The sequence below is a fragment of the Onychomys torridus genome, chromosome 2, assembly GCF_903995425.1.
Source record: "Onychomys torridus chromosome 2, mOncTor1.1, whole genome shotgun sequence".
NCBI lineage: Eukaryota > Metazoa > Chordata > Mammalia > Rodentia > Cricetidae > Onychomys > Onychomys torridus.
The window spans coordinates 140638208-140655128 of NC_050444.1; the positions used below are offsets into that span (position 1 = coordinate 140638208).

The 16921-nt window shown below is 44.3% G+C and overlaps 1 protein-coding gene across 2 annotated transcripts in view; it reads right to left on the reverse strand.

Annotated features, from left to right (window-relative positions):
* The window catches only part of Zmym1 (zinc finger MYM-type containing 1), a 48310-nt gene that overhangs the window by 15828 nt on the left and 15561 nt on the right, over nucleotides 1-16921 (reverse strand). Inside the window, exon 1 of one of the 2 annotated variants that reach the window (XM_036177675.1) lies at nucleotides 1268-1389. The exons of the other annotated variant lie outside the window; for it this stretch is intronic. The gene's annotated coding sequence lies outside the window, so the exon portion shown is untranslated. Of the gene's footprint in view, nucleotides 1-1267; nucleotides 1390-16921 lie in introns of those variants that run through there. 2 annotated transcript variants of the gene reach the window in all.

Below are 16921 nucleotides of genomic sequence, written 5' to 3' on the forward strand. Positions count from 1 at the left end.
ACCAGGCTAGCCTCAAAAACTCAAGAGATCCAACTGCCTCTGCCTCCCTGCTGGGATTAAAAGTATACACAACCACAACTAGCACTGATTTGCAAATTTCATTCACATATCTACAGATAAAATTACTGCAGCAAGGGCAACAAGGGCAAAGTGTAAAAAGTTCTTGTTACCAGGGCTGGGGATGTAGCTACTTGGCAGACTGCTTGCCTAGCATGCACAAAGCCCTGGGTTCATTCCAAACCCTCACAAGGTAAGCACAAGGGAGATAGGCCTAGACCTGTGCACGGCCCGAGGGCTCCAATTATAAACTTGCTCCACCAGGAAACAGGAAAGCAGTTCTAGAGCAGCAGAGTTATGCAGTGAGACTGTCTCAAAAAAAAAAGGAGGGGATTAAACAAGCAAACAAAGCAAGTAAAACAGAACAAGAGAAAAGGATGCTGATACTGTACTCCAATAAAGCTAATAAAATTCTCATTAGGAAACACTACACCAAGTTACCCTCAAACCTCTACATTAAAAACACTGCACCTTCACCACCAGCATTCAATCCGAACCTTGTTCTTGTTGTTTGGGGCTACATAATCCAACCTGGCTTCGAACTCTATGCCTCAGCCTCAGGAGCGAGGGCAAATTCGTGTTGTTTTTGAATATGTAATTTATTTTTATTTTAAGTTTATTGGTGTTTTACCTGCCTGCATGTATGTCTGAGAGTGTCAGATGTCCTGGAACTAGGGTTACAGATAATTGGGAGTGTCCATGTGGGTGCTAGGTATTGAACCCGGGTCTTCCGAAAGAGCAGACAGTACTTTTTTTTTTTTTTTTTTTTAATCTTTGAACTCGCTTTGTAGATGAGGCTGGCCTCGAACTCAGAGATCCGCCTAACCCTGCCTCCCCGAGGGCTGGGATTAAAAGACGAGCGACACCCACGCAGGGCACAGCCAGGGCTCTTAGCCGCTGAGCCATCTCTCCAGCCCAATGCTTTTGTTTTTTGAAACCAGATCTCATTATGTGGCACTGGCTGGCCTCGAACTCACAGAGATTCCCCTGCCTCTAGAGCGCTAGGATTAAAAGCAAGCACCACCACGCCCAATTTTTTGTTTTAAATTGGTAAAAAACACTGAAAGAGCCACAGGTGTTACCGGAAGACAGTTATAAAGAAGCAGAAAAGAGACCAAAGGCACCAAGCTCAGTCACCGCCCAGGGACCAGAGTACCAGGAACCCTGGAAGCCGGGGTCACAACTTCCCCCAACATTGTGGGCTTCCTACCTGTCGCATCCCCCTCCTCGGGACCGGAGAAAAGCCGCCTTTCTCTGGACAAGCCGGCCTGAGGCGCTCCACGAAGCTGAGTAACTGGCCTCACGCCCAGCGGCGGGAAGCTCCTCACCAGTTTGCAGGGCAAACAGCCCCGCCGGCCCCGCCCCTCTCCCGGAGGCCTTTGCGGCCGAGCATGCGCAGCAGCGCAGCCCAGCTGATGGGGGGCAGCCCTGTCCGAAGCAGGGGAGGTGGACAGGGCGGGGCAAGAGGTTTCAGTCCTAGGCTGTCTTTGAACTAACCTCCAGCTGCCTGCAATTTTTTTAAATTTATTTTGAGACAGGGTCTTCACTATGTTGCCCTGGCTGTCCGGGAACTGACTATGCAGACCAGGCTGACCTCACACGCACAGAGATCCTCCTGCCTCTGCCGCAAGAGTGCTGGGATTAAAGGCGTATGTGTCACCACACTGGGCATATTTGGGTCCTTGAGTGAGCAAATCAGGAGTTGAGGGCACAGGCCTGTAATTTCAACAGTTGGGGATGGGAGCACGAGGTTCAAAAGTTCAAAGCCAGCCTTGTTTACAAACCCTACCGAACCAATAAAAAATAAAGAAAATAAAAGCAGGGGATGGGGGCGGGGCAAGGAGATGACAGTCCCTTCAGGCGCTCACTACCAAGTCGGACTAGCCGAGTTCAGGTCACTGTCCGAGAAACCACTGAATTGAAGAAGAGAACCGACTCCGGCAAATTGCCTTCTGACCGCCACAATAAGCACACAAACACAATAAATAAACAAATACATACATACAGGCATACATAAATAAAATTTTTATAAATGTAAAGGCTAATGACATTAGTGACTCAGCTTTTGAGTTACAACTTAAAAAACATGGTTGTAAATACAGGTTCAGGAAAAGAGAAATGAGAAAGTAGGACAGAGGCCATAGCTAAAGAAATAAGGGGTCGGGCGGTGGTGGCGCACGCCTTTAATTTCCAGCATTCAGGAGGCAGAGGCAGGCAGATCTCTGTGAGTTCAAGGCCAGCCTGGGCTACAGAGTGAGTTCCAGGTCTCCCAGAACTGTTATGTAGAGGAACCTTGTGTGTGTGGTGTAGGGGGGGATGTCTGGTGAGATGGCTTAGCAGAAAGAGGATGATAAAAAAGAAGAAAGTATAATGACCCTGTCTCAAAAAAGTATAGGGTAGATCATTTTGATTATTCCTGTCATATAGTAAAAGAAAAATATAAAGTTTAATAATTTATTCAATCTCATCTTTGACCATAATTTCTTTCTTTCTATCTTTTATCTTTTTTCTTTCGGTACAGAGTCTCACCGTGTAGACTAGAATTCCCAGAAATCTGCCTGTTCCTGCCTCCTGAGTGCCTGAGTCTAAAGTCAAGGGCCACCACAGCCCATACTTGCTCTATCGACTTTTCCTCCCTTCCTCCCCCATCTCTCTCTCTCTTTTTCTTTTTCTTTCTTTCTTCTTTTCTCTTCTTTTTTTCCCCCTCCAGACAGGGTTTCCCTGTGTAACCCTGGTGTTCTGGATCTCACTCTGTAGACCAGGCTGGTCTTGAACTCAGAGATCTGTCATCCTCAACCTCCCAAGTGCTGGGATTACAGTTGGGCCCCACCATGCTCCTCCTCCTCTTAAATGTGGAGATTTCTGTAAATAGTCCCAATCAAACTCATTGGTTCACCAAGTTAAACTTTGGTGGTATCTGTACTTTGTAACTTTGTAGTAGAATATTTTAAGGTGTTTTGTTTATATTGCATTCAGTCTGTGAAGCTGTGTTGCTGTGCCTGTGTAAAACACCTGATGATTTAATAAAGAACTGGCCAATAGCAAGGCAGGAGAAAGGGTAGGTAGGTGGGGCTGGCAAGCAGAGAGAACATATAGGAGAAAACTGGGGGATTTGATTTAAGAATTAGAAGGTAGAGAAGGAGGCTCCAGGGGCCAGCCACCCAACTACACAGCAAGCCATGGAGTAAGAGTAAGATTCACAGAATTTATGAGAATAGGAAAAGCCTAGAGGCAAAAGGTTGATGAGATAATTTAAGATACTGAAAGCTGCTAGAATCTAAGCCAAGCTAAGGCATTCATAAGTAATAATAAGCCTCCACGTGTGGTTTATTTGGGAGCTGGATGGCGGGCCCCTCAAAAAGAGCAAAACTGGGCTGGAGAGATGGCTCAGAGGTTAAGAGCACTGACTGCTCTTCCAGAGGTCCTGAGTTCAATTCCCAGCAACCACATGGTGGCTCACAACCATCTGTAATGAGATCTTGTGCCCTCTTCTGGCCTGCAGTCATACATGCTGTATACATAATAAATAAATAAACCTTTAAAAAAAAAAAAGGAGCAAAACCCCCACAACAGTCCTTTGGTATGTGTGGGCTCCTGTGGGTGAGCAGATGTGTGTGCTACGCCTCCCCAGGGAAAGTTTTGTCTCACAACAGCATCATCTCCATGCTCTTTTCTTTCTTTTCTTTTTTGGAGCTGAGGATCGAACCCAGGGCTTTGCGCTTGCCTATAGGCAAGTGCTCTACCACTGAGCTAAATCCCCAACCCCTCTTTTCTTTTTTTTAGACAGGGTTTCTCTGTGTGGTTCTGGCTTTCCTGGAACTCACTTTGTAGACAAGGCTGGCCTTGAATTTGGAGATCTGCCTGCCTCTTCCTCCTCCTCCTCCTGAGTGCTAGGACTAAAGGTGTGCACCACCACCACCCAGCATCATCATCTTAATTTAGCAAGACAAAAACAGTGGTTTTCTCTCCAGGGTCTATGATCTCCCCAGTCACAGGCTTTTGAGGGGGTTTTCAGGACTAGACATAAGTTCTTTTCTGTGGAGTAGAAATCAAATCCAATTAGAAAGCACTTGGCTATCCTCATAACAGACTTGCTATCATGGAGGGTTCATCTTCCCTGGCTGGTTGGTTTTGTTTTACATAGGAACTATGTCTTGTAAGAGTATTGATGACAATTCCGTCTCTGAAGTCTGCACAGAACTTTTCAGTACCATGAGGCCTAGCCTCATTGGTACCTTCCTCCTGGGAGGAAGCTCCCAGCCCAGTTCCAACTTGATTTCTTTTTTGTTTTTGTTTTTTTGGTTTTTTTTTTTTTTTTTTTTTTTTTTTGGAGCCAGGGTTTCTCTGTGTAGCTATGGCTGTCCTGGTCTTGAACTTAGAAATCCACCTGCCTCTGCTTCCCAAGTGCTGGGACTAAAATTGCGTGCCATCATGCCCAGCTTCTTTATTTCTTACAGTCAAGGTATGTAGCCTCTTAAGAAACAAGGTTTTACTACTGTCCTGTTCTGGTGGGCAACCAATAACAGTGGCAGTGATCTGTATGGTTTGGGGGAACATCAGGAAGCTCCCTAGCCAACAACTAATAGGGAGGTGGCTCACTCCTGGCAAGGCAGTGACCTAGGGCTTCTGGAATTTGCTTTATCCATTTACACAAGCTCCCTCTGTTGGGAGCACAAAGGGTCCTCATACTCCAAGAATGTTAAAACTGCAGGGTTGTCTTTTCAGGGGAAAAGATACAGAACCTGTTTTTCCACCCAGAAGGCTGGAAATGGGAATGCGGGTGATTAATATCCTGTTTATCTGGTTATTTGAAGGGCCGGGCCACCCCAGGCTCCCTCAAGCAGGACCAGAGGTGGCCCAGTGGTTTCTATACTACCCGTATAACTGAACTGAAACCACACCGGCTCCATCCCTCGGCCCTTAAGATAATCCGAGTAGCCTATCATTAGAATCCATCTTTCTGGAAGAAGTGATGTGTTCTTTCTGGTTTTGTTTGTTTGTTTGTTTTTGAGGCAAGGTTTCTCTGTGTAGCCCTGGCTGTCCTGGAACTCGCAGAGATCCACATGCCTCTGCCTTTCAAGTGCTGAGATTAAAGGCTTGTGCCACCACTGCCCCACCCATGACAAGTACTTTGAGTTGAGTTTCTATAATTAAGCCTCCTTGTGCCTAGAAGCCCTGTAAGACCACTGCTTACTGACTTGTTCAATCTGCTTTCTGATACAACTCAGAACCATGTAAGTGTGGGGGGTGTTGGCACCAACCCCCTCTGGATTGGGTCCTCCCACATCAATCACGAAAATGTCCTATAGACTTACCTCCAGGCCATCTTGTTGGAGGGATTTTCTCAACTGAGTTTCCATTTTCCAGATAATCCTAGCTTGTGTCAAATTGATTAAAAAAAAGAAAAGAATTAACCAGAACACTTTCTTCCTCCCTCTCCAAAGTGCCACTAAGTGGGACACTGGTCAGCTGACTGCCCCTGTAGCACCTCGTGGCATGGGGACATCAAACAAAGATCACCCTCCAGCCGATCTCCTGAGACTGGGTCTCAGGTTGTTCAGAGATTCACTGGTCTGACCAGTGTTGTAGGAATTCATTTCATTCAACCAATGACCTTTGGGCTATCTGGCCCAAGGGGCATGGCACTTTCTGGGTATGTGACCAGTTAAAACTGAGGAGGGGACACATTTGCTTTCTCTTGGGTAGTGTTAGGTATGTGGGGGTGCTCTTACCCTACGAGGAAATGTCATGAAACATGACAGAATCCACTAACAAGAGTTTTATTTAGATAAAAAAGAAAGACAGACATGACAGGCCTGCGGGATACACATGTAAATGAAAGAGTGGAGCTGGGGAATATGGCGCTGGCTTATAAAGGCTGGGCCATGCCTGCGCACACAGGCTCATGTGGCTATTCCACACATGTGTATAGATCACATTGTTGCGCTGTGCGCTTTACACAACCACACAAAGCTACGGGGTCCTGGTCACGCCAGACGTTTTGACCCGGAAATGGCTATTTTGACGGTGGAAGTCCGCCAGGCATGCACAACCATGGGGGCATATTGTGAATCTCTATCAGTGAGGACTAGGTCAGGTGGTGTAGAACAGCTTGCAGTTGGTTCCCATCACCCTTGTGCAGAATGGAGGACAACAGATGGATAAGTGGCGGTGTTGGTTCCATTTTGTATCTGTGAGTGTATTACCCCCATTTTATATCTTAATAAATTCCTGAGATCCTTTAACAGACTCTTGTGGGTTCGAGTAACAGTCCACAAATGAATTTTTAACAAAGAAGAGGTTTTATTCAGATACTGGTACCAGCTTTCCACCTGAGATTCAGGTTCTCAAGGTGTAGTCCTGAGTCACATTAGTCATTAGTCAGTGGTTTATAAATTAAAAAACCAGAAGGTTACATTCTGAGTTTGTGTTAACACATATCCTGTCTACATGTAAGCAGGGTCTTAACCTGCAGCAGAGGCCTTCAGATGCCTTGGCTATCTTAAGCAAGCAAGCAAGCAAGCAAGCAAGCAAGCAAGTAAGCAAGCAAGCTGTTTACAGAAGCAGAACCAGCAGTTAGCATTATGACAGTTACCTTGCATGAACAGCAGTTTTGTTAAAATTTTACAAGACTAAACAATTACAAGAGCAGAACCCTAGGAAGTCATCTGTTCTTGGGCAAGCTTACTGATAGGGTACAGCTTTCACAGGCTAGAGGCATTTTTATTTCAGAGGTCTCTTAAGCATAGTAATTAACTTAAAGCATTGTAACTGACTTAAAACCTTGTTAGCTATCAGAGTGTGTGCACGTACATGTGTGTATTTGTGTATGTATATGGCGGCCAGAGTTCAACATCAGGTGTGCCTTCTTCTATCACTGACTATCTTGGGTTTTTGCTGTGGGATATCTTTCTGTATGCTTTGAATATGTGTTGTTCCTATTGGTTAACAAATAAAGCTGCATTGGCCTATGGCAGGGAAGAATGGAGCCAGGTAGGAAATCCAAGAAGGATATATAGAGAAAATGGGGTCAGAGGAGATGCTAGCCACCCAGGGAACAACAAGATGCCAGCAGACTGGTAATGCCACAGCTACATGGCAACACATAGATTAATAGAAATGGGTTAATTTAAGATGAAAGAGCTAGCTAGCAAGAATGCTGAGCCATAGGCCATACAGTTTGTAATTAATATAAGCCTCTGTGCATTTACTTGGGACCAAGCAGCTGCGGAAAGAGGTGGGACACAGAGAAACTTCCATCTACAGGTTTTGTTATTGTTTGATTTTTTTTTTTTTTTTTTTTTTGAGACAGGGTCTCTTACTGAACCTAGAGCTTATCAATTGGCTACACTGATGGACCAATGAACTCTGGAGATCTGCCTGTTTCTGCTCCAGCCCCTAGTGCTAGGTTTACAGGCATGTGCCATTACACCTGGCTTCCCCCCCCCCCCCCCCCCCGACAGGGTTTCTCTGTGTAGCTTTGTGTCTTTCCTGGAACTCACTTGGTAGACCAGGCTGGCCTCGAACTCACAAAGATCCGCCTACCTCTGCCTCCCAAGTGCTGGGATTAAAGGTGTGTGCCACCAGCGCCCGGCTACACTTGGCTTTTATGTGGGTGCTTGGGAACCTAATTTAAATGCTCATGCTTCTGCTCCAGGGACTTTAATGACTGAGCCACATTCCCAACCCCTGAGAATGAATTTTTGTGTAAAAGCGGCAATGGGGAACATGGGGGATAGAGATTCAACTTTGGGTCTTAAGGATGTTGAGTGTCCTCCACTTGAGTGAACTGCAGGCAAAGTGGTTGTTATTAGGAGTAAACACAGTCAGGAGAACTCAGAAGAGTAAGTTGAGATGATAAATGCTTAAGAGTTGTCGCCATGTGATGTCCGAACCTAAGTTCTAGGTTCATCACTTACTAATTTGAAAAGAACCTGAGGCTGGAAAGAGAGCTCAACAGTTAAGAGCACTGGCTGTTCTTCTAAAGGACCACAGTTCAATTCCCAGCACCCACATGATAGCTCATAATTGCCTGTAACTCCAGTTCCTCAAAGAGTCTATACAGGAAAAGAACCTGATGAATCTGCTCAATAGCTCCTCATGTGTGTTCTGATTTGTTTCTAACCAGCATCCCTCTGAACACAGACCTTTAAAATGATCTGAAAGCGGGCGGTGGTGGCACATACCTTTATCCCAGCACCCCAGAGGCAGAGGCTCGTGGATATTCATGAGTTCAAGGCCAGCCTGATCTACATAATGAGTTCCAGGACAGCCAAGGCTACATAGAGAGACTCTATGTCAAAACAAAAAACAAAACAAAAAGACAAGAAAAAAAAATCTAACATGAGGTGAGATAATCTCTTCCCACTTTTGTGCCACATTCCACAAAAAAAGGAAGAAAAAATTTTGGTATTTTTAATATTTGATATTTTTCTGTTTCTTTCCATCTCTTAGTGATGCTTTGAAGGATTTAGTGACTGTGCAAGAGACAGAAGACACGATCTCAATCTGGGCCAGTCTGCTCTGAAAGGTCAGGTTCCCTGTGATCCTCAGACCCTTCTAGTCCCTGGAAGCCTTAGCTATGCCATCGTCAATCTTTTTCAGAGACTAACCCAGGAACCCAATCTTGGGATCAGGACAGACGTGGGACTGATTTCTCTCTAACAAAACTTCAGGTACCTGACTTTGATCCCACTGGGGCTACACTTAAGCTTCGTGGTAGAGGCTGCTAATGTTAGATGAGCCTGGATACAAGAGGATTAAAAAAATGTTGCAGTTTGGCCTTCTTTGATTTGAAACCCCAAAGGCCCAAGTGTTTATTGTCATGTTCTTCATCTATAAACTTGTTAAAACCCACATTCAAAAGTCCCACATTCATCGCTAACAACAATAACAAAACAAATTTTCTAAACATCCCTCACCCTAATCAAACCTTATCCATTGACCCCAGGCTGCATGATCTGTGATGTAGTAGGAATCTTTTTTTTTTTTTTTTAAGTTTTATTTATTATGTATACAGTGTTCTGTCTGCATGTATGCCTGCAGGCCAGAAGAGGGCACCAGATATCTCATTACAGATAGTTGGGAGCCACCATGTGGTTGATGGGAATTGAACTCAGGACCTCGGGAAGAACAGTCAGTGCTCTTAACCTCCTAGCCATCTCTCCAGCCCTGTAGTAGGAATCTTAAATGGTCTTATTAATAAAACATTTCCCCTTTTTTGTCTAAAGTTAAAAAAAGCTTATAACTAATACAAGAAAAACTATCCAATAAATATATACAATATATACCATCAAGAATTACATTAACTATGTCTAGTCCATTAACATTAGACAGATTCAGACAAGAAAACTCCATTATATATATTAACAATGTCCAGTTCAGTAACATTTGATAAATTCAGACAAAAAAATTTCATTATTTATCCTATTTAAAACAAGTAGTTCCTTTTTAAAAGTAGATTAAAAAATTGACCTTTTTATCTTATATCCATATTCTTTCTTTTTTCTTTTCATAATAGATTCAGTAATCTTCCTTTTTGTCATTTTTATATCTTCCCCTTTTTCTTTTTAGAGTAGATTCAGTGATCTACCCATTTATCCTATTATTTCTTTATCTTTTTTCTCAGAGTAGAGTCAATAATCTACCTCATATCTATATTCTCTTTTTCTTTTTCCTTTTTTTTAAAAAAACAAAATCTCTGAATCTAATCTCCATGTTCAGCTTTTTTCCTGACCATTAACAATTAACAACTTGTAACCAACCATCATAAACAATGACAATATCCATAACTCATTAAATAACCCACCCTACCTCTTGGGAATGTGGGCATCATTTTCTTAAAATTATTTCCTGCTTTCTGAGAGTGAAGAAATCTTTAGGGGAAAAGGAAAATTTTGGGTTAATTGTCAAGTCCTGTATCATTTGTTGTCCAGTCTCTGCATAATAGGAAAATGTAGGACTTGTCTCAAGTCCTTGCTTGAATTGTCTGTAATCTGGATCATCTCAGCTAGCCATCTTGAAATTGTCCTGAGCAGTTTGTAGTTAAAAGCTGATCTTTCCGTGGTGTTAATCAGCTTAATGGCTTTACCATAGTACATGTGGAACCATCATTGTGGGCTCCTGTCACCCTTTTGAAGATTTCAAAGTCACTGTTAGGCGTGGTCATGGTTCCTTGCAGATTTTTTTTTGTGCCTCCTCTGTGTTTAGAGCAATCACAGTCTGATAGATGTCTGTCTCTTGGAACCATGAATGTTCTTCCCTAGAAGAGAACATCTTCACAGCAATTTCTCCCCACCATTTGTCATGCCAAACTTTCCAAACTGACCTTTGCCAATGCTTTCTTGTAACACGATGGTCCTGGCAATTCTTCTCTGAACGAGCAGCGGTAAACCCTTTGTCCCAGGTAATAGCATCACTGCAGTCACCAACACAATGAGAAAGAGCCGGCAACTTGAAGCAGCAGCTGCTGCTTCCATGGTTCTACTGCCACTGTTTGTGGCCAGGTCCTGGGCCGAAACTTCTCCTTAGCAAGCCTCCTAGGCTGGCCTCGAACTCAGGATCCTCCTGCCTCTGCCTCCTTCAGTAAATCCTACTGGTGTGCACCACCACGACGGGCTGAGGGTAGCTCAGGTCTGAGCTGGGGTCCGAAAGACCACAGGCAAGTGACTTCTTTGTGAATTCATACTACGAACAGATGTAGTAGGAATCTTAAATGGTCTTATTAATAAAACAAACCTGGAGCCAGGTATTGGGGTGAACACTGGAAGATCAGAGAAGCAGAACAAGCCACAGCTACCTCACCTTGACAATTCCTCAGCTGATCCTGTTTCCTCAGACTGGATGCCTCTCAGCTGAACTGTGCTGCTAGAAGCCTAAAAGCTTAACCAGCCAAAAGCTTCTAGTTTCTGGTCTTCACACCTTATATATCTTTCTGCCATCACTCCCTGGGATTAAAGGCTCACATTCTGGGATTAAAGGCGTGTGTCTCCATGCCTGGCTGTTTCCAGTGAGCCTTGAACTCACAGAGATCCAGAGGGATTTCTACCTCTGGAAAGCTAGGATTAAAGTTGTGAGTGCCACCATTTTCTAGTCTCTGTATCTAGTGGCTGTTCTGTTCTTTGACCCCAGATAAGTTTATTAGGGTGCACAATATTTTGGGGAACACAATACCACCACACTGTGGTGATGCTTGCTCTTGGAATTGGCCAACTGGCCTTGAAAGGAGAATGTTCAGCTTGCCTGTGAGAAAAACCAAATAATTAAATGCCTAATTACTCCCTGAGCCAGTAAGTCCAATGTAGCTGAGTGAGAGAGGGCTCTAAGGCCCAGATCAATAAGCTGGAAGGAAGAGGAGTATGAGGAGAGAGGTCCAGACAGAGTTCTTTTGACCAGGGAGGAACACTGGAAGCAGGCAGACAGTGGGAAGTGATCAGCTTTAGAATGAAAGCCATTTGTCTTAGTCAGTGTGTTGTTGCTGGGAAGAGACACCATGACCAAAGCAACTCTTACAAAGGGAAGTGTTTAACTGGGGCCTTGCTTACGGTTTCAGAGACTTAGTCTATTATCATCATGGCAGGGAGCATGGCAGCAGGACAGCACTGCCACAGTAGCTGTGAGCAACATCCTGATCCACAAGCAGAAAGAGACACACTGGGCTTGGCATGGGCTTTTGAAACCTCAAAGCCATTCCCAATGACATACTTCCTCCAAGGTCATATATTGTGAGTTGGTTAGTTTTTTTTTTGCTTTTTGTTTTTTGTTTTTTGTTTTGTTTTTTTTTTTTTTGGTTTTTCGAGACAGGGTTTCTCTGTAGCTTTGGAGCCTGTCCTGGACTAGCTCTGTAGCCCAGGCTGGCCTCGAACTCACAGAGATCCACCTGCCTCTGCCTCCCGAGTGCTGGGATTACACCCAGCGTGCACCACCACCGCCCGGCTGAGTTGGTTAGTTTCATGTCAATTTGACATAAGTTAAAGTCATCTGAAAGGAGGGAGACTCAATTAAGAAAGTGTTTCCATAAGATTGGATTGTAGGCAATCCTGCAGCACATTTTCTTAATTAGTGATCAAGGGGGAAGGGCCAGTCCACTATGGATGGTGCCATCCCTGGGCTGGTGGTCCTGGGCTCTATAAGCCAGCAGGATGAGCAAGCCATGGGAGCAAGTCAGTAAGTGGCACTCCTCCACGGCCTCTGCACCAGCTCCTGCCTCAGGTTCCTTCCCTGCTTGAGTTCCTGTCCTGGCTCCAGGTTCCTGGCCTGGTTGAGTTCCTGTCTTGATTTCTTTCAATGATGAACCAATAAACCAATGATTTCTTTCAATTCCGCCCCAAGTTGCTTTGGTCATGGTGTCTTATTGAAGCAATAGAAAAGTAACCATGACCATTGTGGTGGAGAGCATGGTAGCAGGCAGACAGGCATGGCTCTGGAGCTATTGTGAGGTATCCACCAGAGAAGACTACTCAGACATGGGTTTAAAGAATGGAAAGGCTTTATTAGCCTATTATGGAATAATCCTTTTTCTTTCTTTTTTTTTTAAAGACAGAGTTTCTTTGTGTAACAGGCTGTCCTGGAACTCACTTTGTAGACCAGGCTGGCCTTGAACTCACAGAGATCCACCTGCCTCTGTCTCCTGAGTAATGGGATTAAAGGCGTGCACTGCCACTGCCCAGCTTGGAATAATCTTTTTGTTCTCTGTGAAGATGTGTCTTTGCCAAGGTGCCAAGCTGACTAGCATATTGGTAGGCAAAAAGAGGTTAGGCAGGAGAGCCAAACTGAGAGGATGCTGGGAGAAAGAAGGGTGGAGTCAAGGGAGTTGCCAGAAGACACAGAGAGAAGCAAGATGAACATGCCATGCTGAAAAAAGGTACAGCCCCATGGCAGAGTGTAGATAAGAAATATGGGTTAATTTAAGTAAGAGTTAGTTAGTAACAAGCCTAAGCTATTGACTGAGCATTTATATTTAATATTAAGTCTCTGTGTGATTATTTGGGAGCCAGCTGGTGGGACAGAGCTGACTGCTGGGATGTAGAGAAAGTCCATTTATATTAGCCAGTCATCTAGGACACTCTGAAATCTCAGTGCAGTCCTGAGCCTTTCTCAGGTTGAGCTGTTAAGCATAAAAACCACATCCTGGGTTGACACACTTCAGTTAGCCAGAGGAGAACTACAGAAGTCAAAGAGCAGGGTTAGTATTTTAGAGACTTTCCCAGAACTATGGACGTTGATGGATTAGGTCTTTTAGTTTTGGCAGGTGGTGATGCCTATACACTGGGTTCCATGGCCTGAACAGTACTTCCATTATGCTGTCAGTTGTGTTAGGCTCTGGAGGCCTGCTACGTTCCCCACTGGGTCTATGGGCATGAGTCAAATTGTGGACTCATCTAGGGGCAGGGGTTATATCATCTCCTTAGCACTAGTAGTGAGAGCTAGGAGCTAAAGGATTAATGGCTCAGCCATAGTCATAAATAGAATAGTTAACCAAGGGGACCTGGAGAACAAAGGTTGATGTTAGTTATTAGATTTTTAGTGTCTTTTTTCTTTTTGAAGGTTCTTTCTGACCACGGCTAAGCTTTCTCTAATTATCCCTGACTGATTGGCATAAAAGCAGCAAGTTACTCCCAGTGTTATATAGAGACCTCCTTGTCTCATAAAAAGGAGGTCCAATCCTCTTCAGTTTTGAAGAATGACTTCAACTGGGCTTCTAGACAAGAAGCAGAATTTTCTATATGGCCCAGGTCTCTGTCTATTTGAGCACCGAGTTCCTGAGGGTGCACTTTTTTTTTTTTTTTTTTTTGAGACAGGGTTTCTCTGTGTTGTTTTGGTGCCTGTCCTGGAACTTGCTCTGTAGACCAGTCTGGCCTCAAACTCACAGAGATCCACCTGGCTCTGCCTTCCCTAACAATTCCAAGCATTCAAATATATGAGCCTATGGAGGTCTTTCTCTCTCTGTGTCTGTCTCTCTCTTTCTGTTTTTCAAGACAGAATTTCTCTGTGTAGCCTTGGCTGTCCTGAAATTAGCTCTGAAGACCAGGCTGGCCTCAAACCCACAGAGATCCATCTCCTTCTGCCTCCTAAGTGCTGGGATTAAAGGCGTGTGCCACCACCAACTGGCTTCTTTCTTCCTTCCTTTCTTTTTTCTTTTCTTTTCTTTCTTTTTTTTTTTTAAAGATTTACTTATTTATTATGTATACAGCATGTATGCCTGCAGGCCAGAAGAGGGCACTAGATCCTATTACAGATGGTTGTGAGCCACCATGTGGTTGCTGGGAATTGAACTCAGGACCTCTGGAAGAGCAGTCAGTGCTCTTAACCTTTGAGCCATCTCTCCAGCCCTTTCTTTAAATTAATTAATTAATTAATTTTGGTTTTTCGAGATAGGGTTTCTCTGTAGCTTTGGAGCCTGTCCTGGACTAGCTCTGTAGACCAGGCTGGCCTTGAATTCACAGAGATCCACCTGCCTCTGCCTCCCGAGTGCTGGGATTACAGGCATGTGCCACCACTGCCCGGCCTAAATGTTTTATTTGTAAGAGTTGCTGTGGTCATGGTGTCTCTTCACAGCATTAAAAACCCAAACTAAGAAAGAAGTTGGTACCAGTGACTTGGGTATTGCTGTGATAGGCTTGACCATGCTTTTGTTCACAGGATGTTGGCACTTTGCGTTAAGAAAGTAGTGGAATCTTTTAAGCACTGCTTAATGGGCATGGAAGACTGGTGCCAAGTTACTTGAACTGTGGGGGCTGGCTCAAGAGGCTTCAGAGGAGAAGAATTTTAGTATGTTGCCTAGAGATCATTCTTGTAATATTTTGGTGAAGAATGTGGTTGCCCTTGTCTGAAGAGTCTGTCTGAGGCTCAAGTGAAAAGTTTTAGATTAATTCCATTGGCACAGGAAATCTCAAAACAGACTAGAACATACTCCGTGTGGTTATTAGTGGTAACTCTAATGAAGATTTATAATGAGGGCTGGAGAGACAGCTCAGAGGTTAAGAGTACCAGCAGCTCTTCCAGAGGTCCTGAGTTCAATTCCCAGCAACCACAGGTGGCTCACAACCATCTGTAATGAGATCTGGTGCCCTCTTCTGGCCTGCAGGCATATATGCAGACAGAACACTGTATACATAATAAATAAATAAATCTTTTAAAAAAAAGACATATGTGGAATTTTGAAGTTAGACTAAACACATTATGGTATGTCCACAGACCCATGAGGCCCAGGGAGTAGAACATGATGGTCTGAACAGGAATGGCTTCATGAGTCAGTCATGATGGTGTGCCAGAGGCTTTGAACTAGACTGTCTTAGTTAGGGTTTCTATTGCTGTGAAGAGACACCGTGACCACAGCAACTCTTATAAAGAAAACATTTAATTGTGGTGGTGGATTACAGTTCAGAGGGTTAGCCCATTATCATCATGGTGGGGAGCATGGAGGCATTCAGGAAGACATGGTGCTAGCTACATCTTGATCAGAAGACAACAAGAAGTGGACTCCAACACTGTGCCTCAAAGTCCACCTCTGAGGTAACACATTTCCTTCAACAAGGCCCCACCTACTCTAACAAAGCCACACCTCCTGCTTGTGCCTCTCCCTTTGGGGGGCCATTTTCTTTCAAACCACCACATTCTACTCCTGGACCTCCAAAGGCTTGTCACCATATAATGCAAAAATACATCCGGTCCAACTTCAAAAGTCTCTATATCTATAACAGTCTCAAACTTGTTTCAAAGTCCAAAAGCCAAAGTCTCTTCTGAGACTAATGGCAATGTCTTAACTATAATCCCCCTGTAAAATCAAAATCAAAAAGCAGATCACATACTTCCAACATATAATGGCACAGGATATACATTAACATTCTAAAATGTAGGGAAGGGAACACAGTGAGGAAATACTGGACCAAAGCAAGACCAAAAGCCAGCTGGGCAAACTCCAAACTCTGCATCTTCATGTATGATGTCAAAGCCCTCTTCAGATCTCCAACTCCTCAGAACTGTTGACTGCAACACATGCTGTTGTTTGTTTTTGTTCTTTTGGGGGCCCGCCACCAGCTCCCAGATAAATCACACACAGAGGCTTATTATTACTTATAAATACCCAGCCTTAGCTTGTTTCTTGCCAGCTTTCCTTAACTATAAATTATCCCATCTATCTTTTGCCTCTGGGCTTTTCCTGTTCTCTTACTTCTGTAAATCTTACTCTTACTCCATGGCTTGCTGTGTGGCTGGCCCCTGGAGTCCTTCTCCTTCTCTGGCTTCTTCTCTCCTCCCAGATTTCTCCTTTATATATTCTTTCTGCCTGCCAACCCCACCTATCCTTTTTCCTGCCTTGCTATTGGCCATTGAGTTTTTTATTAGACCATCAGATGTTTTAGACAGGCACAGTAACACAGCTTCACAAAGTTAAACAAATGCAACATAAACAAAAGTAACACACCTTACAATAATATTCCCCAACACACACACACTTCTTTCCCTTGGGCTGGTTCCACTCCCTGTTATCAGCTCTCTTCAGCAGGTATCCCATGACTCTGGCATCTCTAACATCTTGGGGTCTCCAAGGCAATCCAGGCTTCAACTTCACAACTTCATGCAATAGCCTCTCTGGGCCTCCATTCAGGGATGCCCCGGCACAAGCCTAGCCTCAGTGGCTTTCCTTAGATACAGAGGCAAATTCCATAACCCATTTCTTCTCCTCCTTCTTCTTCTTCTTCTTCTTCTTCTTCTTCTTCTTCTTCTTCTTCTTCTTCTTCTTCTTCTTCTTCTTCTTCTTCTCCTCCTCCTCCTCCTCCTCCTCCTCCTCCTCCTCCTCCTCCTCCTTCTTCCTCCTCCTCCTCCTCCTCCTCCTCCTCCTCCTCCTCCTCCTCCTCCTCCTTCT